The sequence below is a fragment of the Tamandua tetradactyla genome, chromosome 11 (assembly GCF_023851605.1).
Source record: "Tamandua tetradactyla isolate mTamTet1 chromosome 11, mTamTet1.pri, whole genome shotgun sequence".
NCBI classification, from domain to species: domain Eukaryota; kingdom Metazoa; phylum Chordata; class Mammalia; order Pilosa; family Myrmecophagidae; genus Tamandua; species Tamandua tetradactyla.
In genome coordinates, this window is record NC_135337.1 from 90,249,132 (window position 1) to 90,274,989 (window position 25,858).

The 25,858-nt window shown below is 36.8% G+C and overlaps 1 long non-coding RNA gene and 1 pseudogene across 2 annotated transcripts in view; both read left to right on the forward strand.

Annotated features, from left to right (window-relative positions):
* The window catches only part of LOC143650666 (uncharacterized), a 59,249-nt gene that overhangs the window by 15,615 nt on the left and 17,776 nt on the right, over nt 1–25,858 (forward strand). Inside the window, exon 4 of one of the 2 annotated variants that reach the window (XR_013159633.1) lies at nt 8,559–11,152. The exons of the other annotated variant lie outside the window; for it this stretch is intronic. This is a non-coding gene — a long non-coding RNA (uncharacterized LOC143650666). Of the gene's footprint in view, nt 1–8,558; nt 11,153–25,858 lie in introns of those variants that run through there. 2 annotated transcript variants of the gene reach the window in all.
* LOC143650660 (DDB1- and CUL4-associated factor 13 pseudogene) lies at nt 23,667–25,354 on the forward strand (annotated as a pseudogene).

Consider the following 25,858-nt stretch of genomic DNA (forward strand, 5'->3'; position numbering starts at 1 on the left):
CATGGAAACAAGAACCTGAAAGCACTGAAACTCAGAAGAGAAGGGGAGAGATCAGCAGATACCACCATATGCCTTGCCATGTGACAGAGGAGCCAAGGATCACTGGCAGCCAGTTTTTGGGAAGAAAGCACTGCCCTGATGATGCCTTTTAGTCAAGAAAAAGAAATAAAAGGCATCCAAATTCGAAAGGAAGAAATACCACTTTCCCTATTTGCAGATGGCATGATTCCATAGAGGAAAATCCACAACAGAGTGGTAATAAATGAATTCAGCAAAGAGAGGATGCAGTATAAGATCAATACCCCAAAATCAGTAATATTTCTATAAAATAATAATGAACAATTTAAAATAGATATCAAGAAGGAAATTCCATTTTAAAACAACTAAAAGAGGTTTTTATCTAGTAATAAATCTAACCAAGGATATAAAGGACTTTTAAACGGAAAACTACCAACTATCATTAAAAGAAATTGAAGATCTTAATAAATGGAAGGACATTCCATGTTCATGGATTGGAAGACTAAATATCATTGGAACAGCAATTCTGACCAAAGTGATTTACAGATTCAATGCAATCCTAATCAGATTCCAATAGTCTTCTTTGCAGAAATGGAAAAGTCAATTTTCAAATTTACACAGAAGGGTAAGGGGCACCAAATATTCAGAATCAACAACAAAGTTGGAAGCATTATACTTCCCAGTCTTACAATGTATTATAAAGCCAAAATAATCAAAATATGGTGTTTCATGATAAACTTAGTGTATGCACAACTACATGATGACACTATAAGCCAGTAATTGTACACTTCAGATGGTTTTATGGTATCTGAATATATCTCAGTAAAACCACATTTTAAAAAAGAGCATGCTGTTGGCAGGAGGGCAGATACATAGACCAATGGAATGGACTTGAGAGTTCAGAAATCAACCCTCATTTATACAGCCAACTGATTTTTGACAAGAAGGCCAAGTCTGCTCAATTGGTCCTCTGCTCAACAAATGGTGCTTGGAAAACTGGATGTCCATATGCAAAAGAATGAAAGTGTACCCTTACCTTATACCACGTGCAAAATCAACTCCCAATGGATCAAAGACCCAAATATAAGAACCAGAACAAAAAAAAAAAAAAAAAAAAAAACTCCCAGAAGAAAACATAGTGAAGCATCTTCAGGACCTTATCTTAGGTGATGAGTTCTTAGATTTTACAAAGCACAAGCAACAAAAGAAAAAAATAGATAAATAGATCCTCATCAAAACCAAAACTTTTGTGTATCAAAAGACTCATGACAGCAAAATGTCTATCAGTACACTGAGAGGAAATATTGGAAATCACATATCTGATAACTTTAATATCCTGAATATATAAAGAACTCATACAACTTAACAAAATGATATACAATCCAATTTAAAAATGGGCAAAAGAAAGTCCATTGAGGGACTGGAGAAAAAATATGGAACTATTAAGCTTTACCATTGAGGAAAGATCTGATACTGTCTCAACATTAGGGACTCCCAAGTCAATAGGCCAAGCTCTTGCTTGCTCTTATGAAGCTTATTTCTGTAGTGAAGAAGCTAAGCCTACCTCTTCCTAGAAGTTACTTACAGGAAACTTCTTGTTGCTCAAATGTGGCCTCAATCTCTCTAAGCCCAACTCTGCAAGGAAAGTTATTACCCTCCCCCTACGTGGGACATAATGTCCAGGGGGCAGTGTCTTCCTGGCAACATGGGGCCTGACTCCCAGGAATGAGCCTGGCCCTGGCATGGGGGATTGACAATGCTTCCTGACCAAAAGGGGGAAAAGAAATGTAATAAAGTATCAGTAGCTAAGAGAGTTCAAATAGAGTCAAGAGGCTACTGTGGAGGCTACTCTTACACAAGCTGTAGCTAGACGTTCCTAATTACCATGGTTTGCCAAACCCCAACCAAAACCATTCCTGTCAACCCTAAAGAACACCTAGGGCTCTGTGTGAGATTCTACTAAAGTTTCACGAACTAAGATTACCTTCCAGAAACCTACAACCTCCACATGGTTCCTAGGCCAGATAAGTCCTGAAACCTAGAGGGGCCAGGCTTTCCAAGAACATCAACTAGTCCCATCCCCCTATCCCATATTGTCAACACTCCTTTTCAACATAAAAAAGTTAGAATGGGCATAGTCCAAGCCCTCTTAAAGATTGGGAGAAGGGTCAAAGGAGAAGGAGGAGTTAGAAGATGTGATTTCAAAAATGAGTAAGACTGCTGAATCATTACACTGATATTTTTTTTAGTCTCTATCTTGGAGAAGCTAGAAGGAAAAGTCTAAAATTATGGAACTTTAACCCATACCAAACTCTGAAATCTGTTCTATAACTATTTGTTTCAATGTACTTTGAAATCTATTGCTTTTTGTATATATTTCACAATTTTTATGTTTTAAAAAATGGGCAAAAAGACGAATAGACATTTCTCAAAGTAGATATACAGAGAGCAAAAAAAGCACTTGAACAATTGTTCAATATCATTATGCATTAGGAAAATGCATATCAAAACCACAGTGAGGGCGGGCCACAGTGGCTCAGCAGGCAGAGTTCTCACCTGCCATGCTGGAAACCCGGGTTTGATTCTCAGTGTCTGCCCATGCCAAAAAAACAAACAAAACAAAAAAACCACAATGAGATACAATAAACTATCGTAGAGGATATAGAGAAACAGAAACACTCATTCATTGTTGGTGGAATGTAAAATGGTGCAGCCACTGCGGAAAACAGTTGGGCAGTGTCTCAGAAATTTACATATAGAATTAGCATATGACCCAGCTTTTATGTATAATACCCAAAAGAATTGAAAGCAGAGACTCAGTCAGCCATTAGCACACTAATGTTCACAGAAGCATTATTCACCATTTGCAAAAGATGGAACAACCCAAGTGGCCTACAACCAATGAATGGATAAAACAAATATGGTATATACACACAATGGAATATTATTCACCATAAAAACGAATGAAGTCCTGAAAATGCTACAACATGGATGAACCTTGAAGACATCATGTTGAGTGAAATAAGCCAGACACATAAGGGGGGAAAAATAGTGTATGATCTCACTGATATGAAAGAGAGTAAAGAAATTCATAGAGTCAGAATCTAAAATATCCCAGGGGCTGGGTTGGGGTTAGGGAATGGGAAGCTAATGTTTAAATTGTACAGAATTTCTACTTGGGATGATGGAGAAGCTTTGAGAATGGATGGTTGCTGATAGTAGTACAACATTAAGAATGTAATTCAAGGCCCCAAATTGTATATTTGAACATGATTAAAAGGGGAAATTTTTGGTTGTATATGTGTTACTAGTATAAAAAAAATTTTAATCCATAGGATTGTAAACACAAGCAGTAAACCCTGAGGTGAACCATGGACTACAGTTGGATTTCTGTATGTGATAATAAAAATGTTTTAAATTTGAATGTGGTGAGAGATGCACAACACAAAAGAAATACTGAATTATACACTTTAAATGCATGATAGAATTATATCTTAATAACCCTGTTATAAAACAAAATTACGTACTTAGGAATTAATTTAACAAAATAACTGCAAGACCTCTAAACTGAAAACAACAAACATTGCTGAAATAAGCTTAGAAAGAACTAAACAGAGATAGACTACGTTGAGATAATGAAACAATCATTGCTGATAATATGGCAGTGCTTCTAAAATAGGCACTGCACTAAAGCAAAAACCTATCACAATCCTAGAATTTTTTTCTAGAAATTGAAAAGTTTACCCTAAAATAGAAAGGAAAGTGAAAAGAATCTAAAGTAGTCAAAACAAACTTTAAAAATAAAATATACTTCATTTCAAGACTTATAAAGGTATAGTAATAAAGATTGTTATTATGGGCAAAATAAAGATGCTTAAATCAGTGAAAGAGAACACAAGGTCTAGCAATCCATATATTTATGGTCAATTGATAATTCATCAAGGTGCCTAAGTAATTCACCAAAGAAAGCATAATCTTTTCATCAAATGATGCATTAAATAATCATATGAAAAAACTATGTATTTACCTCACACTACCCACCAAATATACTAAAAATTAATATACTTAAATGTAAGACTAAAATGTTGAAACTTCACGAAACAGAGGGAAGAAATTCTTGGTCCATAGAGTTAGACAGAGATTTTAATGGATGATACCACAAGCAAGCTCCAACAAAATTGATAAATTGGAACTTATCCCAATTAAAAACATTAGCTTTCTAAAGACACCACTAAGCATACATAAAGTACAAAACACAGAGCCCAAGAAAAATATTTGGAAATATTATAGGCTGAAAAAACACTGTATCCAGAATATAGAAAAAACTCTGCCAAACAATAATGATAAATATCCAGGTAGAAAATGGGTGTAAGTTTTCAATAGGCATTTTACCAAAGAGTAGATCTACTTTTTAATCATGATAAAATATACATAACAACTTTTTCATAATGGAAATAAAAGTGTGAGATACCTTTACAAGCACACTAGAAAAGCTCTTGAAAATCAATGGTGGACTTTGAATAGGAAATGGCAGGGCTCACTTCTCTTCCAAAAACAGCAAATGGACAGGCAGAAACTGTTCTGGGGCTTTGGAGACTAGGGGAGTAATACATAGTATCCAGGGGAAAGTGAAATGAAGAGGGTAAGAAACTGTGGTGAAAAACTGAGTAACTCACTTGACTGAGGCTCCTGGGCCCATCCCCTATCCTCAAGGCAGGCAGCTTTGAGTTGGCCCTGTCCCTGCCTGGCACGCTGCTGTTGACAGGGAGGGCTGTGGAAACCCACCTTCCCAAGAACAGAGGGGGACACAGCCCCTGTGCTGATCCAGCCATTGGCCAGGGAATTTAGACCACTGCGCCCAGTTCCTTTAGCCTGTCCTGAACAGACACTGGCTGTGACAACTTTTCAGCCTACATCAGGAGTGGAATTACCAGAGGTATTACCATGAAAACATGCTGCATTGTTAGCTGCAGGGGTAGACTGCTGAAGAGCTTCTAGGTATAATACCCAAAAGAATTGAAAGCACACACTTAAGGAGCTGAAATAAAGTCTTTTTGACATCTTTCCTGACTCTCTTCCCAGCACAGGTCCCTGGTGCTGTTTTGGCTAGGAAATATGAACCAAGAGTCAGAAAAGAACGTTAACACAAACCCCATCAACAGGAAAACCCTAAGCAAGAGAGAGAAACTGACTCTGGCATAAACTAATCAAGAAAATCAGATGCCTAGGCACCAGCAAAAAATCACAGGCCACACTAAGAAACAAACAAAAATATGGCCCATTTAAATATATATGTAACAAACAAAAACTTCAGATGAGACATGGGTTGAAACAACCAATTATTCATGTTTAAACAAATCTAAATCAATTCAAGGAGATGAAGGAGAATGTGGCAAAAGAGAAAAGAATATAAAGAAGATGCTGGTGATCATGAAGATGAATTTGAAAGCAGGCCCCCAAAATAACAATGTATGAGAATGAAAGTCACAATAGAAAAGATTTTTTAAATGAAGACACAACAACAGATTTAAAGAGGCAGAAGAAATTATCAGTGAACTAGAGCACAGAACATCTGAAATCTTATACACAAAAGAACTGAAAGGAAAAGGAATGAAAAAATTTGAACAAGGTCTTGGGGAACTGAATGGCAGCATGGAGCACACGAATATACACAGTATCATTGTGCCAGAAGAAGAGAAAGGAAGGGGGAAGAAAGATTTGAGAAAATAAGGGCTGAAAATTTCCCAGCTCTTATGAAATACATCAACATACAGGTCCAGTAAGTGCAATGTACTCTGAATAGAATAAATCCAAAAAGACCTACTCCGAGACACAAATCAGACTATCAAATACCAACCAAAAAAAAGGATTCTAAAAAGCAAGAGAAAAGTAATTCATCACATACAAGGGAAACTTTATAAGACTGAGTGCTGATTTCTCATCAGAAACAATGGAGGAAAGAAGGAAGTAGTAAAATCTATTAAAGATACTGAAAGAGAAAAACTGGCAGTCAAGAATTCCATATCTGAAGATTCTTTATTTCACATCTAAGCTTTTTAGATATCTTGAGGTACCAATGTATGATAAAAAGTAGAACTAAAGAATTATTGAATTATAAATATCTTTTTGTTAGTAGAGTAGAAACGTCTTTAGCATGGAATTGTTACCCCCTCTGAGCGGTATGCTTTGGGAATTGTTCATCAGGTTGGCTGCAGAGGGACAGAAGACAGTGCAGGGGAGAGATGTACGTAGACGTATTAATATTCTTTTTTTAGTATGCTGAGCAGTGGGGATCACATTTCATTATTTTTCCATGTGAATATCCCATTATCACAATTCATTTGTTGAATTTTGGAGTGGGGGGGGGGAGTGCACGGGCTGGGAATCGAACCCAGCTCTCCTGCATGGCAGGTAAGAATTCTACCACTGAACTACCTGTGCACTGCTCACATTTCCATTTTGATGTAACATTGTATGTGTGCATTTCTTGCTGTACTATAGGAAAATGCAGTTAACTAACTCAATGGAAACAGATCTTGCTATTACTCTGATATAGATCTGACGATGAATTCTCATAGATGCATTATAATTTTCTACTTGTATTTATGTCTAATTTTAAATTGAGCACTAAGAGATTACAGTATTTATAACTCTGCCAGTATCTATAGAAACCTCTTGCCATTTTTGTCTTTTATGAAATTTTTTTTCTCAAAAAAGGCAAGAATACATTTTTCCCCCGATTGAGTTACTGTCATATATTCTTGGTTATCACAGTACTCCTGGCTTTGGGACTTTGAATTGGTAAATATTCATGAAAAAGCTTGATACATTCTGTGTAATCTCAACCATGTAAAAATGAATGCTGATTTTGTGTAGGACCACATAAAGGACCTAGAAGGAAATGTCAGCCTGTAAACTGTGATTCTGGTTGACTCTTTTCTTTGCTTCTTGTGCTTTTCAGTTTTCTATATTGCACAATTTAAAGGGTTTTTAAATAAATGTTACTTTTAAAACCTTAAACAATTCTATATCTTGCAAAACTGTCCTTCAAAAATGGGGAAAGATAAAAATATTCACATAAACAAAAACTAAGAGAGGCCATTAATAAGAGAATTGTCCTACAAGAAACACAAAAGGGAATGCTACAGTACAATAGGAAAAACCAAGACAGTGATATAGAAATGAAAGTATAGAAATGAAGAATGTAAGTAATGGTAACTAAAAGGGACAAACAGAAAAATAATAGAGGACGTATAAAAGCTAAAGGATAAAATTGTTGAAGGAAGTATTGCCTTTATAGTTATAACACCGAATGTTAATTGATTAAACTTTCCAATCAAAAGCAGACTGGCAGAATGGATAAAAATATATAATCTATTATATGCTACCCATAAGAGGCTCACTTTAGACCCAAGGACATAAATAGGTTGAAAGTAAATGGTTGGAAAAAAATTCCAAACAAACAGTAATCAGAAAACAGTGAAGGTAGCTATACTAATACCAGACAAAATAGACTTTAAATGCAAAAATGTGAAAAGAGGACAATGAAGGTATCATATATTAATAAAAGGGAGGCCCATCAAGAAAAAAATGGCAATCATAAATATCAATGCATCTAACTAGTGTGCCCAAAGATACAAGGCAAATACTAGCAACACTGAAGGGGAAAAGTAGATGTATGTACAATAATAATTGGCGATTTCAGCACACCATTCTCTTCAATAGATAGATATTTAATCAGAGAAAGCCTAACAAGACTTAACAGACATTTACAGAACATTGCACTCCACAATAATTGGATATTTGTTCTTCTTAAGTGCTCATGGATCATTCTCCAGGATAGACTACAGGTTAGGTCACAAAACATCTCAGTAAATTTAAAACTATTCAAGTTACACAGATCACTTCCTCGATCATAATGGAATGAAGTTGGAAATGAATAACAGGGAAAAGACTGGAAAATTTACAAATTTATGGATATTAAAAACAAAATCTGTTTTTTTCTTCTTTTTTTCTTTCTAATCCTGTTAACTAAAACCTAAAGTAGCTTTGAATTCTCCTCAGGCAACCTTTTGTTCCAGGAGACAGATAACTCCAAAACCAAGTGGATAAAACTGAATTAACTAGCAACGAAAAACACACAATCAATGGCTTGATGTTACATATGGCTGCAATGCAGATATACTGTAAACTGCAATTTAGTGTTATTGCTTTCATCTAATCAGAAACTTAAGGAAACCAGCAAGACCTATAGGATGGATACACCTTATATTCTAAGCCTGTCAGTTTGGGATCTAAACTATTCCATGTCTGGTAGAGTACACTCAGGAAAAAAATACACAGCTAAAACAGATGACATAGAAAGTACCCAAAGCTTAAGACAAGAGCATAGATACATAAAAACCCTTACTGGAAGCACAGAACTTACTGAATGGCAGTCATTCCATACATATTTTCATATTGAAATCCTATTCAATTAACCACTGTCATTGTCCACTTTAGGTTTCACTAACTTATATATTCCAATTTTTATCCCCTAGCTTTCCTTCTGGAAATCAGTGGGTCAAAGAGGAAATAACAAAAGAAATCTGTAAATATCTCAAAACAAACGAAAAGGAGAACACAACATATCAACACTTACGGATAATGGGGTAGGCAGCTGTGAGGGAGATTTTACACTAAACACCTGTTTATAAAAAAAAAAAGGAGCTAAAATCAAAGACCTCACTGCACACCTGAAGGAACTCAAAAAAGAAGAGCAAACTAACCCCAAAGCAAACAGAAGGAAAGAAAGATTAGAGCAGAAATAAATGAAACTGAAAATAAAATAAAATAAACCAGAATATTGGTTCCTTGAGAAAATCAATAACATTGACAAACCCTTAGCAGTCTGAAAAAGATAAAAATATGCAAATAATTAAATTAGAAATGAGAGGGGTACATTACTTCTGACCCCAAAGAAATAAAAAAGATCATAAGAGGATAGTCTGAGCAACTGTATCTCAACAAATTTGACAATTCATATGAAATGGACAACTTCCTAGAAACAATAAAAACCCTATACTTATCTAGAAGAAATAGAAGACCTCAACAAACCAATCACAAATAGAGTGAATCAGTCATTAAAAATATTCCAACAAAACGAATGGTTCCACAGGTGAATTCTACTATGCATTTCAACAAGAATTAATACCAATCCTGCTCAAACTCTTCCAAAAAGAAAATGAAGAGTTGGAAACACTGCCTAACTTATTCTATGAAGCCACATTACCGTAACACCAAAGCCACACAAAGATACTACAATAAAATTACAGACTGATTTATCTAATGAATATACATGCAAAATACTTACAAATGAACTCCAAAATCACATTAATTATACAACATGACCAAGTGGATTTATCTCAGGTATGCAAGAGTGCCTCAACACAAGAAAATCAATTAATGTAACATACCACATTATCAAAACAAAAGGGGAAAAATCACATGATCATCTCGATTGATATGGAAAAGGCATTTGAAAAAAAAAATCCAGGATTCTTTCTTAATAAAACCACTTTGAAAGGTAGGAATTGAAAGAAACTTCCTCAATATGATCAAGGGCATATATGAAAAACCCCTCAGCTAACATCATACTCAACAGTGAGGCTCACTGGTACAAGACAAGGATGCCCTGTTACCACTGTTATTCAACATTTTCCTAGAAGTTCCTGCTAGAGCAATTAGGCAAGAAGAAGACACAAAAGGCATCCAAATGAGAAATGAAGAAGCAAAACTTTCACTATTTGAAAACAGCATCATCCTATACTTAGAAACTCTGGAAAATCTTTGCCAAAGCTACTAAGGCTAATAAACTATTTCAGCAAACTGGTAGGAAGCAGTATCACACACAAAAATAATAGTGTTTTTATACGGTATAATAAGCAATTTGAAAGGGAAAGCAAGAAAAAAATCCATTTACAAAAACAACTAAAAGAAAAAAATACCTAGGAATGAATTTAACTAAGGATGTAAAGGACCTGTTTTCAGAAAACTACAAACATTACTAGAAGACAGCAAAGAGGTCCTAAATAAATGGAAGGCCATTCCATATTCAAGGATTGTAAAACTAAATATTGTTAAGATGTCAGTTCTACTCAATCGATTTACAGATTCAATGCAATCAAACTCAAATTTCTAACACCTACTTTGAAGAATTAGAAAAGCCAATTTTCAAATTTTATTGGAAGGGTAAGGTGCCCCAAATAACCAAAACAACTTGAAAAAGAAAAATGAAATCAGAGGACTCATGCTTCCTGACTTTAAAGCATATTCCAAAGCTAAAGTGATACAAACAGCATGGTATTGCAAAAACAAAGACGTATTGAACAATGGAATCAAAATAAAAGTTCAGAAATAGACCGTCAGCTCTATGAAAAATTTGTTTTTGACAAGACTGCCAAGTCCACCCAGCTGGGACAGAGCAATCTCTTCAACAAATGGTGCTGGGAAAAATTGATATCCATATCCAAAGGAATGAAAAAAGGTCCCTGTATTACACCTCATACAAAAAATTAACTCAAAATGGATCAGAGGCCTAAATATAAAAGGCAAGATCATAAAGCTCCTGGAAGAACAGGTATGGAAGCATCTGCAAGTCTTATAGGAGGTAGTTTCTTGGACCTTACACCCAAAGCATAATCAATGAAAGGAAAAATAGACAAATAGGACCTTCTAAAAACTGAATACTTTTGTGTTTCAAAGGACTTTGTCAAGAGGGTGACAAGGCAGCCTATTCAATGGGAGAAATATTTGAAAACCACATCCAGAATATATAAAGAGGTTTTACATGTCAGTGATAAAAAGAAAGAAGAAAATATTTTTTAAATAGGCATTCTCTATCAGATATGGGTTTAATATACAGAATATATAAACAGATCCTGCAGCCCAACAACAAAAAAACAAACAACTCAATTAAAAAATGGGCAAAAGTTTATGGATAAACACTCTTCCAAAGAAGAAATACAAATGGCTCAAAAGCCTATGAAATGATGCTCAACTTCACTACCTATTAGGGAAATGCAAATCAAAACCAGAAGGAGTTATCTCACACTGGAATGGCCGTTAGTAAAAAAAAAAAAAAAAACACAGAAAACTACAAGTACTGTAGAGAATGTGAAGAAATAGGCACACTTATTCACTGTTGGTAGGAATATACAATGGTGCAGCCACTCTGGAAGGCAGTTTGGTGGTTCCTCAGGAAGCTAAGTGTAGAATGGCCATATGATCCAGCAATCTTATTGCTAGGTGTATACTTGGAAGAACTGAAAGCAGAGACATGCAGACATTTGCACACCGATGTTTATAGCAGCATTATTCATGATTGGCAATAGATGGAAACAGCCCAAATGTCCATCAACTGACTAGTGGATAAACAAACTGTGGTATATGCATACAATGGAATATTATACAGCTGTAAGATGGAATAAAGTTATGACGAATGCAACAATGTGTATGAACCTTGAGGACATTCTATTGAGTGAAATAAGCCAGAAATAAAAGGACAAATAACATACGGTTTCACTAATATGAACTTACTATAATGACCTAACTTTGAGAGTTAAATTTGAGAACGCAGGTTACCAAGAGATAGAAAGAGGGTAGAGACTGGGCAATTGATGCTTAAGAAGTACAGAATGCTTAACAAGATTGATTGTAAAGGTTCAGAAATGGAAAGCACAACACTGTGGGATGGTAGCACTATATTGTAAGTATAATGAGAAAAACTGAGTGTGACAATGGTTGAAAGAGGAAGGCTAGGGGCATGTATGGCACCAGAAAGAAAGACAGAGGATAAAACCTAAGATTGTATAGGTTAGCGACACCTAGAGTGGACAATGATGGTGGTTACTTCTACAAATATAGGAACATTGTTACATGAATGAGAATAAATGTATGTCATTATTACAAGATGTTAAAAATGGGGTGCTATATGTAAAAAATACAATTATGCAAACTAAGGTCTATAGTTAATAATAACATTATAATATTCTTTCATTGATTGTAACAAAAACAATAAACCAAAGCTAAATGTCAATGAGAGAGAATATAAGGGAAGGGTATGGGGTTCTTTCTTTCTTTCTTTTCCTTCTTTTCAGAAGAAACGGAAATTTCTCATATAGATTGTGGTAGTGAATGCATAACTATGTGATTATACCAGGAGACATTGCTTACACACTGAGGATGGATTGTATAGTGTGAGGATAAAACTGCTTAAAAAATTTTTTAACAGAAAAGTACACATGCTGGAGAAAATGTGGAGCGAGAGAAGTACACCTGTTCACTGTTGTGGGGAAGTGGAGTTGTGCAGCCCCTCTGGAGGGCAGGGTGGTGGTTCCCCAGGAAGCTATGTCTAGCGTTGCCATTTGATCCAGCAGTCCTGGTACTAGATATATACCAAATTGGTATATATCTGAACTGAAAGTAGGGATCCAAATTGGCATTCTCCCACTAATATTTATAGCAAAATTATTCACAATTGCCAGTGGATGGAGGCTGCCCAAGTATCCATCGACTGATGAGCGGAAAGGCAAACTATGGTGTATACATATGATGGAATACTGTGTCGCTGCAGAAAGGAATTAAGTCATGAGACATGCAACAAGGTGAATGAGTCCTGAGAACATTGTGTCGAGCAAAATAAGCCAGAAACAAAAAAGCAAATATTGTATGATCTCCCAAACAAAAACTAACTATAATGAGAAAACTCTGAGAATTAAATTTGAGAGCATAGAGTACTAGGAGATAGAAAATAGGCAGAGATCAGGCAATTAATGATTAAGGAGTACAGGATGTTCAATAAGGTTCACTGTGAAAGTTTAGGAATGGATAGCACAGTGCTATGTGCTGAATGCACAATACTGTGAGTGTAACTAACAAAGCAGTTTGTGGGTATGGTTGAAAGAGAAAGGCTTGAGTCATGTATGTCACCAGAGGGAAAGCTACAGGATAAAAACTGGGATATTAAAAAATTGGCAAAACCTAGAGTGGACAATGATGGTGGTTAATTATATAAATATAAGAGAGTTCTTACATGAACTAGAACAAGCATATGTTACTATTACAAGATATTAATAATAGGATGTTATATAGGGAAAAATGCAATTAATGTAAACTAAGGTCTACAGTTAACAGTAACATTGCAATATTCTTTCATTAATTATAGCGAAGCCACTATACCTAAACTAAATGTCAATAATACGGATATAAGGGGTATGGGTTTTTTTTTTTTCAGAAGAAATGAGAATGTTCTCATATTGACTGTAACTATGAATGCCACTTTGTGATTATACCAGAGCCATTGGTTGTTCATTAAATGGATATAATTGTATAGTGTATGAGTAAAATTGTATGGTGTGTGAGTAAAATTGTATGGTATATGAATAAAAGTGTATGGTGTGTAAATAAATATGGTATTTTTTAATGAAAAATAAAAATCCTAAAAGAAATTTTTATAAAAAGAAAATAACTAAATGAGCATTCTCACCTGCCATGCAGGAAACCCAGGTTGGATTCCCAGCCCATGCACTTTCCAAACAAACAAAGAAACCAACAAAAACAAACAAATGAAATTCAATAAATGGTGCTGCAATAATGGGAATCACACATGGAAAAAGAATGAAATATGACCCCGCCATACAGCATACAAAAAAAAATGGGCAAAAGACATAACTAGACATTTTTCCAAAGGGAATATACAAATGGCTAAAAAGCACATGAAGAGATGTTCCACATCACTAGCTATTGAGGAAATGCAAATTAAGATTATGAGATATTCTCTCACACCTACTAGAATAGCCACTTTTAAGAAAAACAAAACTCCAAATGTTGGAAAGGATGTGGAGAAATACGAATATTTATTCACCATTTTTGGAAATGTAGAATGGTGCAGCCACTGTGGAAGATAGTTTGATGGTTCCTCAGGAAACTCAGTGTAGAACTGCCATTTGATCTGGCAATCCCACTACTAGATATATACTCAGAAGAACTGAAAGCAAGGAACTCAACAAGCTGGCATACAGATGTTAACAGTGGCATTATTTACATTGGCAAAACAATAGAAACAATCTATGTGTCCATGAACTGATAAGAAAGGAAAATGTGATATATATATATACACACATACACACACACATACCATAGAACATTATACAACTGCAATAAGAAATGAAGTCATGATGCATGTGTCTGCATGGATGAATCTTGAGGACGTTATGTTCAGTGAAATAAGTGAGACACAAAAGGCAAATACTGTATGACCTTGCTAATAAGAACAAAATATAACTAGCAAACTCATGGTGTTAATATCTAGACCACAGGTCACCAGAAGATAGAATGAAGGCAAAGAATGGGAACTGATGCTTAATTTTGTTTTTTCAATATACAAAACTAATTTTATTTCTATATACTACTAGCAAACAGTTTTAAAATGAACAGTTTTAAATACCATTTATAGTAACTTCAACAAATGCAAAATACTTAAGAATAAATTTAATAGCAGATATGTAAGACCTTGTGTTGGTTTAAATCTGTTGTGGAACCCAGAAAAGCCATGTCCTTTAGTCCTCATTCAATATTGCTGGCTGGGAACTTTTTGATTATCCATGGAGATGTGACCCACCCATGTGTGAGTGGTAACTTTTGATGAGATGGTTTGCATGGAGATGTGTCTCCACCCATACAAGATGGGGTTACTTACTGGAGCCCTTTAAGAGGGAACCATTTTGAAAAAGGCTTTAGAGTCCACGAAGCCAAAGACCTTTGGAGATGAAGAAGGAAAATACCCCTGGAGGAGCGTGATGAAACAAGAAAGCTGGAGAGAAAGGTAGCAGATGTCACCATGTTTGCCATGTGCCTTTCCAGTTGAGAGAGGAACTCTGAACGTCATCGGCCTTCTTGAATAAAGGTGTCTTTCCCTAGATGCCTTAGATTGGACAGTTCTATAGCCTTGCTTTAATTTGGACATGTTCATAGCCTTAGAACTGTAAACTTGCAACTTATTAAATTCCCCTTTTTAAAAATAATTTATTAATTTAAAAAATTAACCCAAATAAAACATCAACATATATAATCAGTAATTCACAATATCATCACCTAGTTGCACATTCATCATTTCTTAGAACATTTGCATCAACTCAGAAAAGAAACAAAAAGACAATAGAAAAATAAATAAAACAAACACAGGAAAGAAAAAAAAAGATACCTACCATACCCCCCACCCCTAGCCCTCACTGATCACCAGCATTTCAAACCAAATCCCCTTCAGCATTTGTTCCCCCTATTATTTACCCCTACTCCATATGTTCCACTCGTCTGCTGACAAGGTAGATGAAAGGAGCATCAGACACAAGGTTTTCACAATCACACAGTCACATTGTGAAAGCTTTATCATTATACAATCATCCTCAAGAAACATGGCTACTGGAACACAGCTCTACATTTTCAGGCAGTTCCCTCCAGCCTCTCCCTTACATCTTGAATAACAAGGTGATACCTACTCAACGCGTAAGAATAACCTCCAGGATAACCTCTCAACTCTGTTTGGGATCTCTCAGCCATTGACACTTTATTTTGTCTCATTTCTCTCTTCCCCCTTTTGGTCGAGAAGGTTTTCTCAGTCCCTTGATGCTAAGTCTAAGCTCATTCTAGGGTTTTTCTCAATCCTTTGATGCTGAGTCACTGATGCTTAATTTATGCAGAATATGTAATAAGGCTCATTGTAAATGTTTGGAAATGGATGGAGATGATGAGAGCTCATAATAATGGTGTGACTAACAGTGATGATATGTGGATGCAATTTTGGTCAAAAGCAGAAATGTAAAGTCATGTATATCACTAGAAGGAAAGCCAGAGGACAAAACATGGGACTGCATAACATAATGAACCTTTTTCAGGGTGAATTTGTTTTGGATTGATTGTGGTGATAAATGCACACATTTTTTAGTATAGTAGAAGATAATGATTGCTTATTCTAGATGGATTGTATGGTGTGTGAATTTGTCTCAGTAAAACTGTTTCTTTTAAGAAAGAAAAACTTATAGGATGCAGTGGAGGCAGTGCTGAGAGGAAAATGTATAGCCCTGAACACCTACATTAAGAAAGAAGAAAGACCTAAAATCAAAGACTTAACTGCATTCCTGAAGGAACTAGGAAAAGAACAGCAAACTAATACCAAGAGAAGCAGAGGAAAAGAAATAAAGGTTAGAGTAGAAACAAATGAAATGGAGAACAAAAAAATATAATAGTATTAACAAAGCCAAGAGTTAGTTCTTTGAGAAGAGCAATAGACTTGACAAACCCTTAGCTAGACTAACAAAGAAAAAGAGAGGAGGTGCAAATAAATAAAATCAGAAATGAGAAAGGGTCATTACTACTGACCCCACAGGGAAAAAAAAGATGATAACATCTATGAACAGTGGCATGTCAACAAATTAGACAACTTAGATGAAATGGACAATTTCCTAGAAACACAGGAACACCCTACACTGACTCAAGAATAGAATGTCTGGGGGAAGGGGTATGGTACATATAGTTGTTTTTTTTTCTCTATTATCATTTTATTTCTTCTTCTGTTGTCTTCTTATTTCTTTTTCTAAATTGATGCAAATGTAGTAAGAAATGATGAATATGCAACTATGTGATGATATTAAGAATTACTGATTATATATGTAGAATGGAATGATTTCTAAATGTTTTGTTTATTTTTTTTAATTAATAAAAAAAAAATCCCCTTAAAAAAAAAGAATAGAACGTCATCAAATTAGTCACAAGTAAAGAGACTGAATCATTCATTAAAACCCTCCCACAAAGTAAGCCCAGGACCAAATGTCTTCACAGGTGAATTCTACCAATCATTCTAAGAATTATTACGAATCCTATTCAAACCCTTCCAAAAAATTGAAGAAGAAGAACACTATTTAACTCATTCTATAAAGTCAACATCACCCTAATGCCAAAGCCTGATAAAAATATTACAAGGCAAACTTTCGGGTCAAGATGGCAGCTTAACGTGCACATTTTAGTTCGTCCTCCAGAACAACTACTAAATAACCAGAAACAGTACAGAACAGCTCCTGGGGCCACGTCAGAGACCAGACACACAGCATACCCCAGTCTGGACCAGCTGGACCGGCTGTGAGCACCCCCCAGAACCGTGAGTTCCCAAAGCTGCAACGGCCAGCGCCCCTCCCCCACAGGTCGCTTCCCAGAGGGGAAAGGAAAGGACTTTACCAGCAGCAGGGACTGGACACAATCAAACGCCAATTGTGGAACTAATTTAAAAATTCTGACTACTAAAAATAGGCCCCCAGCTTAGGTGAACCTGATCAGGGCAGAGGTTGCTCATTTTTGCCCCGGCGCCAAAGGGGCAAGACTGAGAGAAAAAGGGGGGAAAAAAGAAGGGAACAGAGGTTTTTGTGGCTGTGTATCTACAAAGGCTTGACTGCCTCTGGATACAGCAGCAGGACTTTTCAGGCTGCAACTGCCCCAGGCATAGGCAGAAGTGAGCTCTTTTGGGGGCTTATCTGGAGCCTGTGCCTTCCCTAGGGGAGGGGTGAAGCCCCACCCAGGTGGAATCCCTCCATCAAGGAATTCAGACACCAGGGCTTGGTAATTTGAAGCCATTAAAACCAGCCTACAGCCTCTCCTTTGTCTCCACCATGCCCCCAGCAGGGAGAGTCTGCCAAAGTTAAAGGTACCGCATCATCTTATGCTGGTGGGACCTGCAGTCAGACAAGCGCCACATACTGGGCAGGATAAGAAAAACAGAGTCCAGAGACTTCACAGGAAAGTCTTTCAACCTGCTGGGTCTCACCCTCAGGGAAAACCGACGCAGGTGACTCTTTCCTCCTAATAGGAGGCCAGTTTGGTCTGGGAAAATCTGGCTGGGGTCTATGATATCTAAGTAGACCCTCCTAAGTGTGTGTATGGGGTGGGGGAAGGCACCACACAAGCAGGGCAAGAAACAAGAAAACAAGAACTGAAAAATACTCCTCTGTTAAATAAAACTTAAGCTAAAGGTCCAGAAAAAGCTGAGCGGAACGTCAAAGAACAGATAGACAACAAATTCATCCAGCAAGGAAACTCTAGATAAAAGAAGTGAAAGCAATCTCCAGAATAAACTAATTAAGGTAATTAAATGTCTAGATGCCAGCAAAAAATAACAGATCACACTAGGAAAATTGAAGATATGGCCCAGTCAAAGGAACAAACCAACAATTCAAATGACATACAGGAGCTGAAACAATTAATGCAGAATGTACGAGCAGACATGGAAAACCTCACCAAACCTCCCTCATTGAGGGAGGATATAAAGAAGGCAAGGAAAGAACAAAAAGAAGAAACTGAAAGTCTGAAAAAACAAATCACAGAACTTATGGGAGTGAAAGACACAGCAGAAGGGAAACCTGCAATGGTAGATTTCGAGAGACAGAACATAGGATTTTTGAACTGGAGAACAGAATATCTGAAATCTGACAAGAAACAGAAACTATAGGAAAAAATGGAAAAATATGAGCAGGGACTCAGGGAATTGAAAGACAATATGAAGTGCACGAATATATGTGTTGTGGGTGTCCCAGAAGGAGAAGAGAAGGGAAAAGGAGGAGAAAAACTAATGGAGGAAATTATCACTGAAAATTTCCCAACTCTTATGAAAGACTTAAAATTACAGATCCAAGAAGTGCAGCGTACCCCAAAGAGAACAGATCCAAATAGACATACTCCAAGACATTTAATAGTCAGAATGTCAGAGGTCAAAGAGAAAGAGAGGATCTTGAAAGCAGCAAGAGAAAAGCAATCCATCACATACAAGGGAAGCCCAATAAGACTATGTGCAGATCTCTCAGCAGAAACCATGGAGGCGAGAAGACAGTGGGATAATATATTTAAATTATTAAAAGAGAAAAACTGCCAACCAAGAATTCTATATCCAGCAAAATTGTCCTTCAAAAATGAGGAAGAAATGAAAACATTTTCAGACAAAAAATCACTGAGAGAATTTGTGACCAAGAGACCACCTCTGCAAGAAATACTAAAGGGAACACTAGAGACAGATACGAAGACAGAAGAGAGAGGTGTGGAGAAGAGTGTAGAAAGGAAGACTATGAGTAAAGGTAAAAAGAAGGAAAAATAGCTATGACAGATAAAATCCAGAAGGCAAAATAGTAGAAGAAAGTACTACCCATGCAGTAAGAACACTGAATGTTAATGGATTAAACTCTCCAATCAAAAGACATAGTCTGGCAGAATGGATTAAAAAACAGGACCCATCTATATGCTGTCCCTACTCAAAGGACATGAGGCCAAGGACATAAATGGACATTTACACACCAATGTTTATAGCAGCATTATTAACAATTACCAAGAGATGGAAACAGCCAAAATGTCCATCAACAGACACTTGGCTAAACAAACTGTGACATTTACATAAGATGGAATATTATGCAGCTGTAAGACAGAATAAAGTTATGAAGTATGTAACAATATGAATGGACCTTATGCTGAGTGTGATTAGCCAGAAACAAAAGGACAAATACTGTATGGTCTCACTGACATGAACTGACATTAGTGAATAAACTTGGAATATTTCCTTGGTAACAGAGACCATCAGGAGATAGAAATAGGGTAAGATATTGGGTAATTGGAGCTGAAGGGATACAGATTGTGCAACAGGACTGAATCTAAAAACTCAGAAATGGACAGCACAGTATTACCTAACTAATACAATTATGTTAAAACACTGAATGAAGCTGCATATGAGAATGATAGAGGGAGGAGGGTGGGGCATAAATGAAATCACAAAGAAAGATAGACGATAAAGATTGAGATGTGTAATCTAGGAATGCCTAGAGTGTATAATGATAGTGACTAAATGTACAAATTTAAAAATGTTTTTGCATGAGGAAGAACAAAAGAATGTCATTACTACAGTGTGCTGAAAATAGGTGGTAATGAATATTTTAAAATTTCAACTAATGTGTGAGACTAAAGCAAAAAATGTTTATTTGGTACAAATCTATACTTTGACTAGTGCATCTCCTAATATAACTTATGTAGATAGCTTGGTTGAACAACATAAGTACATGGAACCTTGGGTAAGACATGAGATTTTGTTGGTTTATCTAGAGTGATGTCCCAGTGAATCCCAGAGTGATTTGATCAGTGAGTGGAAAAGTATTTGCAAAGTCCCCTTCGGGGAATGATGAGAATGGGGGAAAATTCAGCTTCCCCAAGTTGAATTCTTGATATTCTCACAAGCAGTGTGGACAACCAAAGCTATAGGCTGAGCCCCCAGTCTTGGGGTTTGTTCATATGAAACTTAACCCCACAGGGGATAGGTCAAGCCTACTTAAAATTAAGCCTAAGAGTCACCCCCAAGAGAACCTCTTTTGTTGTTCAGATGTGGCCTCTCTCTCCAACCAACACAGCAAGCAGACTCACCACCCTCCCCCTGTCTATGTGGGACATGACTACCAGGGGTGTGGATCTTCCTGGAAGCGTGGGACAGAAATCCCAGAATGAGCTGAGATTCAGCATCAAGGGATTGCGAAAAACTCTAGAATGAGTTGAGACCCAGCATCAAGGGATTGAGAAAACCTTCTCGACCAAAAGGGGGAAGAGTGAAAAGAGACAAAGTGTCAATGGCTGAGAGATTCCAAACAGAGTGGAGAGGTTATCCTGGAGGTTATTCTTATGCATTAAGTAGATATCACCTTGTCCTTCAAGATGTCGTGGAGTGGCTGGAGGGAACTGCCTGAAAATGTAGAGCTGTGTTCCAGTAGCCATATTTCTTGGAGACGATTATATAATGATACAGCTTTCACAATGTGACTGTGTGATTGTGAAAACCTTGTGTCTGATGCTCCTTTTATCTACCTTGTCAACAGACGAGTAAAACATATGGAATAAAAATAAATAGTAGGGAGAACAAACGTTAAAATAAATTTAGTTTGAAGTGCTAATGAAAGCAAGGAAAAAGGGGTATGGTATGTACAACCTTTTTTTTTCTATTTCATTTTATTTCTTTTTCTGAATTGATGCAAATGTTCTAAGAAATGATGAATATGCAATTAAGTGATGATATTGTGAATTACTGATTATATATGTTAATGTTTTAGTTCATTTGTTAAATTTTTTTAATAAATAAATTTTTTTTAAAAATGTCTGTGGTCCCAATCAAGTTGCTCCAAGGTACATGAGGCAAACATTGGCAAAATTGGAAGAAGTGAGTGAGGGCAAGATGGTGGTGTAGTGAGGTGTGGAATTTAGTTTCTCCTCCAGGGCAGCTAGTAAATAGCCAGGAACTGTATAGAACTATTGGAGAACTTCAGTGACTAGACACACATTGTACACCAGTCTGGAATGGGTGGGATGGCTGAGATCCCACAGAGAACTGTAAGTCTCCGAAGCCTTGGAGGCCAGCACCCCTCCCACGTGGGCTTGGCAAACTGGTTCCTTTGAGGGTAAAAGAAACAAATCTACTAGGAATAAGGAAGGTAGCTCTAACAAACTCCAATTGCAAAGTTAACAGTTTGGACTGCTGAAAACAGACCACTCCAGTACACTAAAGGAACCAGGAGGTTTTGCCCCACAGAAAAGGAGCTGGACTGACAGGAAAAAGCAACAGAAGCTTTTTTAATTGGACAGCACAAAACACTGGAAAAGGGCTGGACCCCAAGAAAAGGGGCACATAAAGCCATTTACCATCTCCAGCTCTTGAAAAGTCTTTTCTTTTTTTTTAATCTTCTTAACAGCCCACTAGATAGAACTGCAGGCCTTCTCAGGCCTCTGCACTGCCCCAGGCAAGGATGGAATTAAGGTATGTCTGAGAGACAAAGTAACTAATCAGCTGAATGGAAATAATTTACATCTTTAAGTTGTTTCTACTGGTAACACGGGAACATAGCTCAATCAAGCTCAAATTGTGGTTTTAATTGCAGCAGATAGGAGGCAGGGCTGACAGGAAAAAAAAGGGGGAAATAGAATAAAGATGGAGGATTTTGAAGTTGGCCAAGCTCAGAGTATTGGAAATTTGGGGGCCGGGGACTGACTCTGAAAAGGGATTTTTAATTTTAATTTTGAAATATTTTATTATTTTAAAGTATTCCAAATAGCTCATTAGAGAAAGCCCCAGACATTCTTATTTGCCAGCTGGACCCAGGCAAGGGCTGAGTTAACACAGGACTGAGAGACAAACTAAGGAATCAAGTGGGGGAGGTAATTCCCTAAAGGGTGTATCTTCTCAAGAAAAGGGGAAGCAGAGTCCAGCTCAAGTGGTGGCCCACCTTCAGGTAATTCAGGCCACAGGACCTGGGAAACAGAAGCAACCTAAGCCCCTTGTACCTTAGCCTCTGTTTCAACCAAGTCCCTTGCAAGGAGAGGCTGCTGAGAATTAAAGGTACCACAACACTACACTGGTGGGAAGCTGCAGCCTGACAAGCATCACTGACTGGACAGAAAAGGGAAAGCATGGACTCTAGAGGTGTCATTGGAAAGACCGACAACCTGCTGGGTCTCACCCTCAGTGAAGCTTGATACTGATTACAAACTCCTCCTGAGAGGTGGGCCTGACTAGTCTGGGAAAACCTAACTGGGGTCAATTATATCTGAGGAGAACCTCCTTAGAAAAAAGTGCAGGGCAAAACCAGAAAAACAACAGCTAAAAATTTCTGATCAGTTAAACAGAATCTATGTAGAGGTCTAGAATAAGCTGAACTGAATGCCAAAGAACAGGTAGAAAACAAAGCCAACCAAGAAATCTCTAGGTAAGAGTGAAAACAATCCTCAGATGAACTAATTAAGGAAATAAAATGCCTAGACAGCAACAAAAATTAACAAGTCATACTAGGAAAATCCAAGCTATAGGCCCAATCAAAGGAACAAATCAGTATTTCAAATGAGATACAGGAGTTGAAGCAACTAATTAAGGATGTTCAAACAGACATGCAAAATCACATCAAAAATCAAATGAATGAGTTGAGGGAAAATATGGCAAAAAACAGATAAAGGATTTAAAGAAGACATGGATAAACATAAGTCACAAGCCTGAAAAAACAAATGACAGAACGTATGGGAATGAAAGGCACAATAAAAGAGATGGGGGGAAAAAAACCCATAATGGAGACATACAACCACAGATTCGAAGAGGCAGAAGACAAGGATTAGTGAACTAGCGAACAGGAAATCTGAAATATGACACACAAAAGAAGAGATAGGGAAAAGAAAGGAAAAATATGAGCAGGGTCTCAGGGAACTGAGTAACATGAAGTGCATTAATATACATATTGCCTTTAGATATTTTGTTTGTTTTTCACATGGGCAGACACCAGGAATCGAACCTGGGTCTCTGGCACCATCTTGCCTGTGGCTGCCACAGACTCAGGGTAAAGGCTTGGGGATGGGAGAAAGCCACTGAAAAACTGCCCCCTGCCAACTTAAATGGCTGCAAACCTATGGAATGCCACTGGACCCAGCTGAGCTGGCCAGTTTCCACCACATCAAGTCATGTGAAAGGAAGTAGTTTAGGAGAAGGGAAAGTTGCATGTGGTGGAAGAAGTGTCTATAGCAGGAACCCTGACAGAAAGCTTCCTGGGAGAAAACAAGCCACAAAGATGAAGGTGAATATGCTGAGCTAGTACCTGGACAACTACATCTGAAACAAAGCTGGACTTACAGAGAGTTCAAAGAAACTGTGATCCTGCCTTACATGTTTTTGAGGTTCTATGAGAATATATAAGAGCTTTAAATGCTACCCAACTAGAACAGGTATTTTGCAAAACCATTCCTTGCCTCCTCGGATGGTCACCAAGAGGGAGTCAACTGCTTGGCAAAACATTCAACAAGCCTAGCTACAATCCTTTCTGGGGCATGTGATGGTGAGAATTTGGAACTTGACTAAATGAAAATGTATCCATACAATACAACCACATGAAGGTTTTCTATGAGGAATATGTACTCACTTTTGTAGGACTTCTTTTTTTACTATTGGTGATGACAAAACTGTGAAGCACTGGAAAGTGAATGGCCCAGGCCACGAAGAGGAGGAGGAGCCATTGCATACAGTGTTAGGAAAGGCAATGTATAGCAGAATTGATCACCACTGGAAAGAAGCTGTTTTTGCTACATGCGGACTGTAAGTGGATATTTGGGATGAACAAAAAACCAATCCTATATGTTCAATGACATGGGGATTTCACAGTATAAGTAGTGTTAAGTTTAACCCAATTGAGACATTTCTCTTGGGAAGTTGTGCTTGACAGAAATATAGTGCTGTATGATATGAGGCAAGCCACTCCTCTGAAAAAAGATATTATCTTAGATATGAGAACAAATATAATCTGTGGGAACCCTATGAGGCTTTCATTTTTACTGCAGCAAATAAAGATTACAACTTATATACTTTTTATATGTGAGCACTTAACTTGCCTGTAGTGTTACATATGGATCATGTACCTGTAGTGCTTGATGTGGATTACTCTCCTACTGGGAAAGAGTTTGTGTCTGCTAGCTCTGATAAATTTATTCAAATCTTTCCTATGGATAAAGGTCAAAGTAGGGAAGTTTATCACACAAAGCAAATGCAACATAAAAATGGAATTCTGACAGCAAGTACATTATGTGTGGATCTGACGAAATGAATATTTGTCTGTGGAAAGCTAATGCTTCTGAAAAGTTGGGTGTGCTTATGTCATGAGAAAAAACAGCCAAAGATTATAATCAGGAATTGAAAGAGAAATTTCAGCATCATCCTCAGATAAAACATATAGATCACCGTCATCTACCAAAATCTATCTGCAGCCAGATTCAGGAGCAGTGCATCATGAAAGAAGTTTGCCGGTGAAAGGAAATGATCATCACAAACATAGCAAGCCTGGATCTCTGCCAGTTGTGCCAGAGAAGAAGAAACACACAGTGGCAATTGTGAAATAATATATGGCATTCCTCCCAATCCTTATGTATAATTGTTATATTTGGGTGTGTACTCTCTAGAAATCAAAGTACTGGCTCCAGTTTAATAACTGACATTTCAGTTACGTGTGTAGAACCTTACATTGCTCATTTTAGCTTCCCTGAAAAACTATTCTTAAAGGTGACCTGGTTGCCAGGACTATCCAACACTTTACACTTTGATCTGTTTCCTTATTTTATTAAACAATATAATACTTATAAACGAATTTAATGTTTCCTGTTAGGCATTGCAGTTATACTTTTTCTCTGATCTGTTTATTATATAGTAGACACTATATGTTTGAATTTACATTTAGGCCCAATAGCTCTTTGTTATGATTAATAGTGGATTGGATAATGATCGCCATAATCTTTAGAATCTATGTTTCTACATAACATTTAGAACTCTGTTATAACTTTTTTCAACTAAATTTATATTCTGTGCTTTATATATATATTTAACTTTTTGAGACTTTAAAGATGATTAGCCTGCATTTATATAACTTTTATAAATAATTATAATTTGTGGTCAGGATAAAACATCCTTTTTCTCGGCATCAAAAAAAATGAGGCAAAGTTTAAAATATATTCAGACAAAGAGTTTGTCACTGAAAGAGTTTGGACTAAGAGACCATTCTACAAGAAACACTAAAAGGAGCACTACAGATAGGAAAAGACAGGAGAGAAGGATCTGGAGAAGAGTGTAGAAATGAAGACTATCAGTAAAGGTAAAAAGAGAAAAAAAATTAGATATGACATATAAAATCCAAAAGACAAAGTGGTAGGAGAAAGTATGCCTTTATAGTAATAACATTAAATGTTAATGGATTAAACTCCCCAATCAAAAGACATAGAC